The following is a 9,779-nucleotide window of genomic DNA, read 5'->3' as shown; positions in this document are numbered from 1 at the left end:
GTAGGATCTGGCATAAGACGAAAAATATCACATGCTTTTAAGTGATTCAGTAAGTCAGAGAAGTTAATGCTGTTGCAAAAGCTACAGAAAACACCAGAGGACGCATCAGGTTAGTCGAGTTCTCTTGTTCTTATAAGCAATTTCTGGAAAGGTGGTGTTCCACGGTATTTGTTTGCTTGCATTTTACCAGAGATAGCTATCTTAGTTGTGGATTTCAATTATATAATACTGACAAGAGGAGTGAAAGTTGAGCATAAAAATATACTAAAAAAAAAAACCCAACCCAAACCAATAAAATGAGCTCTTCAGCTGATGGCAGCGGGAATGCAAGTACAGGGGGTGAGCAAGAGCAAAAACATACTACTAACAAAGTTCCTCCTCTTCCTTTTATTTTTTCTTTAAAGTTTTCAGACAAAGTATGCAGTGGCATACATGTAAGCTAATTTAGTTGGAAATGTGGAAAGAAATTCAAACCAGAACTGACGGTTAGTTGCCAGTTTTAAAATATCTACCTCTTCCTTTTTAAAAATTATTTCGATCACAATCTGAGACATCAAAGTCACCAAACCCAAAAAGCTGTAATTGGCCACCCTGTACTGTTATTCCGGTCCCTTTCACCTCAATGCACAATGAAGATGACAAACTCTTTAACTTGGATTTGCTTAACATTTTTCCAGAAAGATTTTGGTAGCTATTTGGAAACTACTCAGTTTGGGGAATAATTAATGAAGAAACTTTATATTACAAAGGCAAAAAATAGTCTCTGACCTCCCTTGGGAAATAGATTAAGTGGTTCTCTCTAATTTACCAAATCCAAAAACCACAGAAGACTGATTTGATGTAATTTGTGTTTTCTGACCCTCAACCATATACTGGGAACTGCAGTACATAAAAAGCAGCGCTTAAGGTGCTCCATTCCTGCTCGATATTACAAATGCTACCTCTGCCTACTAATTTCCTCGAGAGAATTAACTCTTGCAGATTAATAATAACTACTTAAAAGACAGAGCTAAGGCTTCAAGGTTCAAGAACATCTTACTGAAGCTTTATTCCATATCAAAAGTGTTTCAGTAAAGCTTACAAAACCCTTTCTCTCTCAGCTCTGACAACTTGGCTTAAGACCATAGAATAATTAGTTACCTGTTTCTGGATTCCAAACATAAGCCTTTCCTTCTTCACTTCCAGAAAACAGGAACGTGCCACATGGTGTTATAGTGCTGTGACTCTTTTCTCTATAATTTGTGGCACCTATGTATTTCTGTGGAGCCAAGCTAAAGATAAAGAAAGTTTACAAATGTTACAGACACTTTCAGAATAAACAATCTTTTGATGTGTCAGTCCTCCTTTCCCTTTCTCAGCAAAGCCAATCTATCCTAAATCATCCTAAATAGCACCCACCTTTTGCAAAGTACAGTGCAGTGTTTGTCCTTTCTTTTCCTTGGCTTTCAAATGCAAAGTTACACATGAAAGTGTACAATCCTGCCTGTCGTTAGAAAATGGAAATACTCAGATTTGGAGAATGGATACAGATATTTTAATTTGCATTTTCTTGATCCTGGGATTTGCAAAAAATGGGCTAATTCGCACTATTACTCCAAGCTCTGCCAAAAAGCCCTTTTCACTACATTCCTGAGCTTGATTACACCCCAGTAGTGTTTAAATTTCTCCAGCAGCCCTCTTTGCCTCTTCAGAGTAATGTCTTCTTGGTTAGAAAACCAGCAGTAGAATCAACAAATTTCAGACATCAACAATGCTTTATTATTTGTAGTTTCAACTGAAGTGGACCATGGAAGACAGCAGCCTTCAGCAGTCTGTCTGGAGATGACGGTATTCCAGGTATCGAACTTTCCTGCAGGTTAGGAGAAAAATTTACACCAAAACCAGTGTGGAGTGGGGGCTGGAGAAGTTATTTCACTTCAACCTTATTAACAGAAAATGCGTTCCTTATGCAAACTGATTTAGTGTTCCCGTTAGACCTCTGCACAGAAACACTGTGATTTCATAGCATTAAATTGTGTACACATTATCATGTATGAAAAGCCAGCTCCACCCCCATTCATAAAGAAAGAGCATTTTTCTCAACGCTCTTTAATGCAGGGAACAATTTCCAAATCACAATTATAAAGCAAAACCCCCCCCAAAAATAAATCACAGGTTAAAAATATACTTTGCCCTTTAATTTCCAACTACACGAATTATAAGAAACATAAAGCCAAAGCTTATTTTAAACTTACAAACAATGGGATAACCATTTCTTCCTGCACATGCTGCTGCCAGAATTGCCCCATCAGGAGAGGAACGAACACAGAAACATCCCATATCTCCACCTCGCAGTGCAAACAGATGCTGTTCGGTCTGCGGCAGGCCGAGCTTTGCCGGTAAGAATTACACAGTTATGAATATTAGACTCTCAGATGCTTAAAACACTTCTTAGTTCCTGTCATGCAGAAGTGTTAGAAAGCTACTGACATATTAAGGTAATTTAATAGAAGAATTCAACATTGTAAACAGAGACGGTTCCACTGCAAAACTTAGGCCACGTGTAACTTATGCATTCATTTCTGCCCCGTTATTACAGACAATTAGCATGTTTTCAAAGCCTAAGAAAAAATACAATTTAAATAGTTCCTTTAATCTTAAGAAGTGTTTAATCACAATTATCATCAAAAATAAAAGCTGTAGGGGTAGACGAAGTCACGCTCGCTTAAGCAGTCTTAGCACAACTTTTAGTAACTTAATAATTGTAGTGTGAACTTAGACGACCACAGGCACTCAAACCTTTAGTCTACCAAATCACCTTTAGCATTCCCCGTCTGTATTTCAGTTCTTGCCCTTTTTTTTTTAACCATAATGACATATACAGGTCATGTAGCTGCAATTCACGTATAAAGTTAATTTAATATTTATTTCATATCAATTAATTCACAATTCTGTAGCACACTTCACAAAGATAACGTCATGCATCTATCTATACATAGGAAGACAGATATAAATATACCGTGGTTCTTTAAAAAGATTATTTTGCTTTAAAGGTAAAACACTAATTTAAGTCTATAAAAAAGAAATGACAATTTTGAGTGATTATCCATTTTTAAACAAGCACAGCTGCTTTAATGCTCTCTGCCAAACAGACAAGTCAGATCATGCTGACCTCACTGAAACTTTTTCACAGGACAGCACACTACAAGAGCCATCATCATTGCTACTGAAATTCTTCACTATGTACATGGACTAAGAATAAAAGCGCTGCCAAATCTTATTTGTATGAAGCCAGGCAAATACTCTTAGATCATATTTTTCTTGGTTTTGATTACAAACATCTTCAGAATTGCAACTTTCTGTAAAGTAACAAACACTCACCTAAACACACCCTTTAGGTATCCTGCTATTTTGGTCAGAAAATTTCCATTGTAAACACTCTTCTTTACTATTTTATTATTATTAGCAAATGTAACTGGGAAAAAAAATAGGCTCTTGTATGGTTAAATCTTCTTTTTGAAGGAAAGGGCTACAGTATACAACCAAAATAAAAATCAATATTCTTTGTTAACAAATCTTATGTTACTTTTTGAATTCTTTAAGAACTATGAACTCAGGCTAAAACCATTCTACAGAAAAATATGAAATGTTTGCATGGAGATTCTGTAAGTGGTTGCAAAATTACTCCATTTCTATAACTGCTGATTTCCCTTAGCTGCTATTGTTCTGTCACATTGTAAAAATAATTTAACTGAGAAAATAAAAGAAAAAACCCAACACCAACAAGAAAACACATTTCCAGTCAAGCTGAAATCTATGAACTTGTTTCTTGCCCTGCTTCCAGCCCACCAGCCCTACTCTTCCAAAGTTCTAGAGGTATCCAAAGATAAAAATACTTGATTATTTTGTGGAAAAAAAATGGTTAAATCTACCATATTTGGTAGGAAGCTCAGCACCCTCTACTGTTTCTGAGAGTTACTTTTGGTTTGGCTTTTGTTTACTATTTGTTTTTATTTGCTCTAATGAATGACTTTGTTTCCTAATACTTATCTTATAAAAACAAAATCATAAAATCATAGTAGATCTTTAAATCATTTTCCTTAAAAAAGCAAAGAAAACCCCTTCACCTGTCCAGGCAATCTTGTCCATTTAAATGGCTCCTTTTTCTCCTCTGGAAAAGGTTCACATGATTTTTTAGATCCCTCTCTCTGGAGCTCACAGAGTGCTGCACTACTTTGTTCCTGCTGATCAGCGACCATAGAGTGGGAAGAAGGAGCAACCTTAAGAGAAACAAAACTAAGTATCGGGACAAAACATTTGAAAGAAGAACAGTGCAATATCTGAAAAGATTAAAAGGTACTTTTAATTTCAAACGCACTGCATGTTTACATCTGAAAAATAAAGAGACTGGAAAAACCTTAATACATGAAAACTCCACAGCAAAACTTTCCTTGAAGGCAAACAGCAGTCAGAAAGTATGCTGAGCTTTCCAAGTGCCGTCAATCAGAGAGTATTGAAGATTTTTCAACTAATTGATACTTCTCTATTTGTATGAACATCCAGGTCACTGAATAGCACAACTACCTGGTAAAGCTGACATAAAAGAGAAAAGAAATGCACTCCAGCGTGTTGCAGTGCCATTAACTTACCACCTGCAAATCAAGATGCGGCTTTGGCAACAAAACCCATTCATGATACCAAAAGATATTACTGGCATTGTATATTGAACGAGGGTTCAAGTGTTACAAAACAAAAGGACCGACCAAATGTTTTATTTTAATCATAGGTAAAGCATACACACTTTCCAACCTCCTGTAAGTACATTTATTGAACCCTGACTAAAAGTTACAGCAAGCTGGAACACACAGGGAGCCTTAACGCTGTGAAGAAGCCCAACAGCAGCATGGCTGAGAGGCCCCGAGGCCACTAAGAGCTGGCTGCAGTTCTCATCAGTTGCACTAAGACAAGTTTCTTCCGAAAAACATCTGACTGCCAGGGAGAATTACTGCCTCCTCCTAGGCAAGATGCCCTGTGATTCAAGCCATCTGTTCTCTTACCGATCAGGCCATTCAGGAGGTTATGGGAGATCTGCAGAAAGGGGAGACGAGGCAAGATCTGTAACCGATCGCAAATGGAAGCAGAAATCTCTGCACAGAGAATGTCTCATGCTGTGGCTCAATCCCAGCCTGGGCAAATCTGGCATTTATGAGAAGAAAAATGAAATAGTATCAGTAGCCATTGGATCCAAGTCAAGTATAGTCAAGCCCAGGCAAATTCATCCCTTCACTTGAGCTTCACAGAGTAAAGCAGCGATGTCTGTAAACCAGTGATAGCACCTAAACACACCAGGAAAACATTCAGACTGTGCAGAAGACAGGCTTAGACCACTGCCAGAAAGATGAAGCAAAGCATGCACAACTCCTATCATCAGCAGGTGACTGAGCGAGAGATCTATAAATGTCATTTCAAGACACAGATTAGAAAGAATGTCCCAAAACCATGAAATAATCTCACAGATTAACTTTGTTTTGGACCATTTTGGACCACATCCCATCAGGCTTCCACAGATCACCCTTGATTGTATCAACAGTGATCAGAAGACCTAGAACAATTGTAAAAATGTATGGAAAATAAGGCAACAGAACAATATTGTACTCACATCATAGAAAAATGTATTACGTATTTATCTTGAATGCACATCTCAGCACATACCAATGTAAGCCTGTCTTTAAAGGAGTTTTCATTTGAGAATAAAAACCAAACCCGTAAGTGACTTACACCTTCTCTCACAGAATTTACTCACCTGCGTGAGTCCATTGACTTGAAATGACATTTCTAAAGAGAAGGACTATCAATCTTAAAGAAATTCCATACTCTGTGATTGACAGAAAAGTTGCAGTTGGGAAAGAAGGCTTGTTATTCAGCGATAGCTATGAAGGGATGGGTTTGGAACACATAATTTAAGAGGCAAAGTTCTTACTAAAGTTCTACAGTAGCTATTTTATATACTGCATGCACATATGGCTTTTATAAACACGCATACAAACACACACTCGCAAGCTAGCTAATAATTTTTACAGAAAAGTCGGTATATTTGTAAATGTATTTATATTATATATTTAACTTACACGATCTGGCAGTTTTATGCCTCATACAGTTACATATAAAGTTGATGGGTAACAGTTTCTAGGATGTTTTGTCCACCACTCATAAACCTCAACAACACTTGAACGTAACCTGGTCCTGGGAGGTGGGTAATATAATTGCAGGCGCAGTTTTCTATCAACATTTAGAACTCCATTTGCACCTACAAGCTTATGCCTTATCGCTTATGCCATTACATCGATCACAGAATGGCTTGGGTTGGAAGAGAACTTCAAAGATCATCTGGTCGAACCCCCGGCCACAGGCAGGGACACGTTTCACTCGATCAGGTTGCTCAAAGCCTTATACAACCTGGCCTTGAACACTTTCAATGATGTCCATGAGATTCTTTTTGTTTTCTGGTCAATGACCAGAGTCTTCTCATATTTAGCCGCTCCTGGAGGTTCACCTGGTATACAAAAAACCCACCCTGGAATCATGCTGCCTTCAAACTGGCATTTCATAAACCTTGCTGAAGTCCAACAGCATGCTGTCAGTGTAGACACACTTTTAGTCCCATCTACATACAATTGTAACCGCTTCTGTGTTAAAAAACACTAAGGAATCCTAATTCTATAAATGTGTTCATGTATGAATACCACACAACATAAAGAGACATATAAACATCTCAAGATGTCCCTGCTCCTGTAAGGGGGTTGGACGAGGTGACCTTAAAGGTCCCTTTCAACCCAAACCATTCTATGATTCTATATGGTGATGTTGTACATACAATCCATTGGAAATATAAAAAACAAGGAACGAAAAAACTCTTTATTGTCTTAGGTTCTTATTTTCAGGTTAATACTACAGAATGTCTCTTTAAGTTAAGCTCAAAATCACGTTGAATATATACCTTACAATTTGTCCTTTAAATATAATCGTACTGGAGAACAAATTAATAATGACTTCATGAAGAATGGGAGGGAAGTAGATGTCTAAAATGTTAATGGCAAACAATGCAATAGCTTGCTCCTTGGTACAAGGGAAAAGAGGTGTTGCTACAAGCAGGCGCACTCCATCACTGAGTTCCTGGTACTTCTTTTCAGATTTCAGGATTGTGGAGAAGAATAACTTAGATCCATTATATGTGGTGCCACCTGTCTTGAACTGGAACAATCTTACCAACCTCATCCAAACGGGGAGGGGGGCTGCTATTAAGAAAATATGTATTAGCATTAGCAATCACCAATACAACTTTTACTGTATTTCCACTCAATTCTGTACTGTAAGACTACGCCAGAAACCCAATATAACTGAAAGAAAATACCCGAATCAGCCAAATGTGTATCACTGAAGAAATAAAGCAAAAATCATAACATGCAGCAATGTGATGTAGAACACCTCATCTTACCTCAAAAAACAGTGTTACCCGAGGGCTTTCTTCAGTATTTTGGATACAGTAACTAAAACGTTCATTAAATATGATTTGCTCCTCCCACTCTGGAACTGTTGATTTGGAGTGTCTGAGGTCATATGGCTGTGTCATAACAGGGAGAACATCATCTATTCATGTTCTGTTCATAACGAAACTTTCCTCTTGCTGCTTAAAACAATTCCAAACAGAATTTTTATAGCTTCTTAAAAGAAAAGCTCTAAACAGTATTTTCAGTTAATGAAAGCAAAGAAGCAAAGATACCGCTTGTTTGATTTCACAACGAAAAAGTTCTAAACTCCACCAAAACGTAAAGCAATTTGTAACGTACATAGAAAAGTCATAGCTTGAAGTTCAAAATCCTAACAATCAGCTTTCTGCTACTGAATTTATGCGTAGTGGTCATGGTAGAGTCTACTATTGAAACACTATTGAAATTAGGTTTTCAGGGATATTTCCCAGTATGACAGTGGAAAAAAGTAACGGAGGTGATTCGAAAGATGAAGAACTAAACTTCATTGCAAGTTTTTAGGAGTTCTTTTAAAGGCAGAGACTATTTACGCTACAGCAGTTTTGCTCAATTATCCTAATCTTGGCTTCTTCATTTTCTTCTGGAAACGGGAATAAAGTAAATAGAGGTGATTATATTCCACTAGTGACAGTCTAAATGCGTAAAAATGTTCTGTATTGTCTTTGCAATCAATAGCAAAGTAACGTTTAACTTGTTCTTTATGCAACAGGTTAAAATAAAATTATCAAATTTGCAGCAGTTTAAACGTATAAAGATACACATTAAATATTAATTAATATAATCTATTCCTATGGACACACATCTTTATTTAAAATCAGAGGTCTTTCCCTAGATTGACACAGGTTCTTCTCTTCCACAACAACTTAAAGCACACACTGCTCAATATCCTGCTCTGGACTACAGCCTACAGTAGTTTGATTTTTTGCCTGTTTCTACATAAACATAAAAACCCCACGGTAAGCAGGAACTGATCGTTTCTCCATGCACATTTTCCTTGAATTACCAAATATTGGGTTTTTCATTTAGGAGTTACATTGAGATCCCCATCAGATATCAGAAGACCAATTTCACCAATTTCTGTAATCTTCAATTTTTTAAACTATTTTCTTATTTTGGCTTCCACAACATTTGAGGAAATGGATTCTCCAATTTGACTACAAGTTGCATGAAAAAAACCATTCTTTATGTTTGAATCAGGTTAAAGCAGTGGCAATACACCATTTATAGCATAAAGTAAATAAAAATGCTAAAATAATAAAAAGAAAACCAGAATATGAGTGTAGTAATACACTGTAAAGGTGGTATATTAAATATTATGCTTAAAAAAACCCCTCTCTTTAACGGTTTATACATTTCAAAACCATTTACAGTAAATTAATTCTCAATATTTTAGATGTAGACATCAAATTAACTTCCTTACAAATTAGTCTCAGAATCAGAAGAATAAAAATTAAGTAGCTAAAACATAAGTAAATAAACAACTCAGTTACTTTGGTGTTGCTACTATGGATAATCGCTGAATGAAGCAGCGAAGCAGCGCACCATTCTAACAGTTTGTTGCAGACCTTTTCTGGGTTTCCTTTTAAACTTTTTTGCTTTAGGTTTTTGCTTATCCATGCTTTCCTCCAATTTCTGTCCTTCTGACGTACATTGTCTTTCCAATGACTGATTTTCATTCTCATTTTCTGCTGCTGTGTCTCAGAAAGGGACAGTGCACTGCAACACTGCATTACAGTTACCAACTGCCTTCTACGGCATAGATAGATGCAATTGCTCATTACTATAATTAATCCACTTGCAATGACTTCATTAGTTCTGCAATTTATCATCTCGGTCTCTTGAAAACGCAACACCCTCCCTCAACATCAGTGCCTTGACTTTCTCAGGGAAAGTCACAGGTGAAGAATCTGTAATACAGTGTTCTTCTAATTGCGATTTGCAGTTTGCGATGAAAGCGCTCCCGGGACAAAGAGCCAACGAGCAGCAGCACTCCGGGCCAGCGCGTTCCCCTGAGCTGTTATTGGTGAATGTTTCCAGTTCACCAGCAGAGCTTTCCTGAGCACATTCCTGTCGCAGCTGCCCAATCTGTACTTAAGCAGACTCCTAAACATACTGTGCATCCCAGTCAGCATCCCATCCGCATCCCTCCTGCACTGTCAAGATGAAAGCTGCTTCGTAGACCTGTCAATATTTTTTTCTTGGTTTGTTTGTTTACGTTGTGGTTTTTTTCCTTTAAGGAACAAAATGTAAATA

Source organism: Cuculus canorus, unplaced genomic scaffold (genome assembly GCF_017976375.1).
Source record: "Cuculus canorus isolate bCucCan1 unplaced genomic scaffold, bCucCan1.pri scaffold_97_arrow_ctg1, whole genome shotgun sequence".
NCBI classification, from domain to species: Eukaryota; Metazoa; Chordata; class Aves; order Cuculiformes; family Cuculidae; genus Cuculus; species Cuculus canorus.
Note: the sequence above shows the minus strand (reverse complement) of the source record.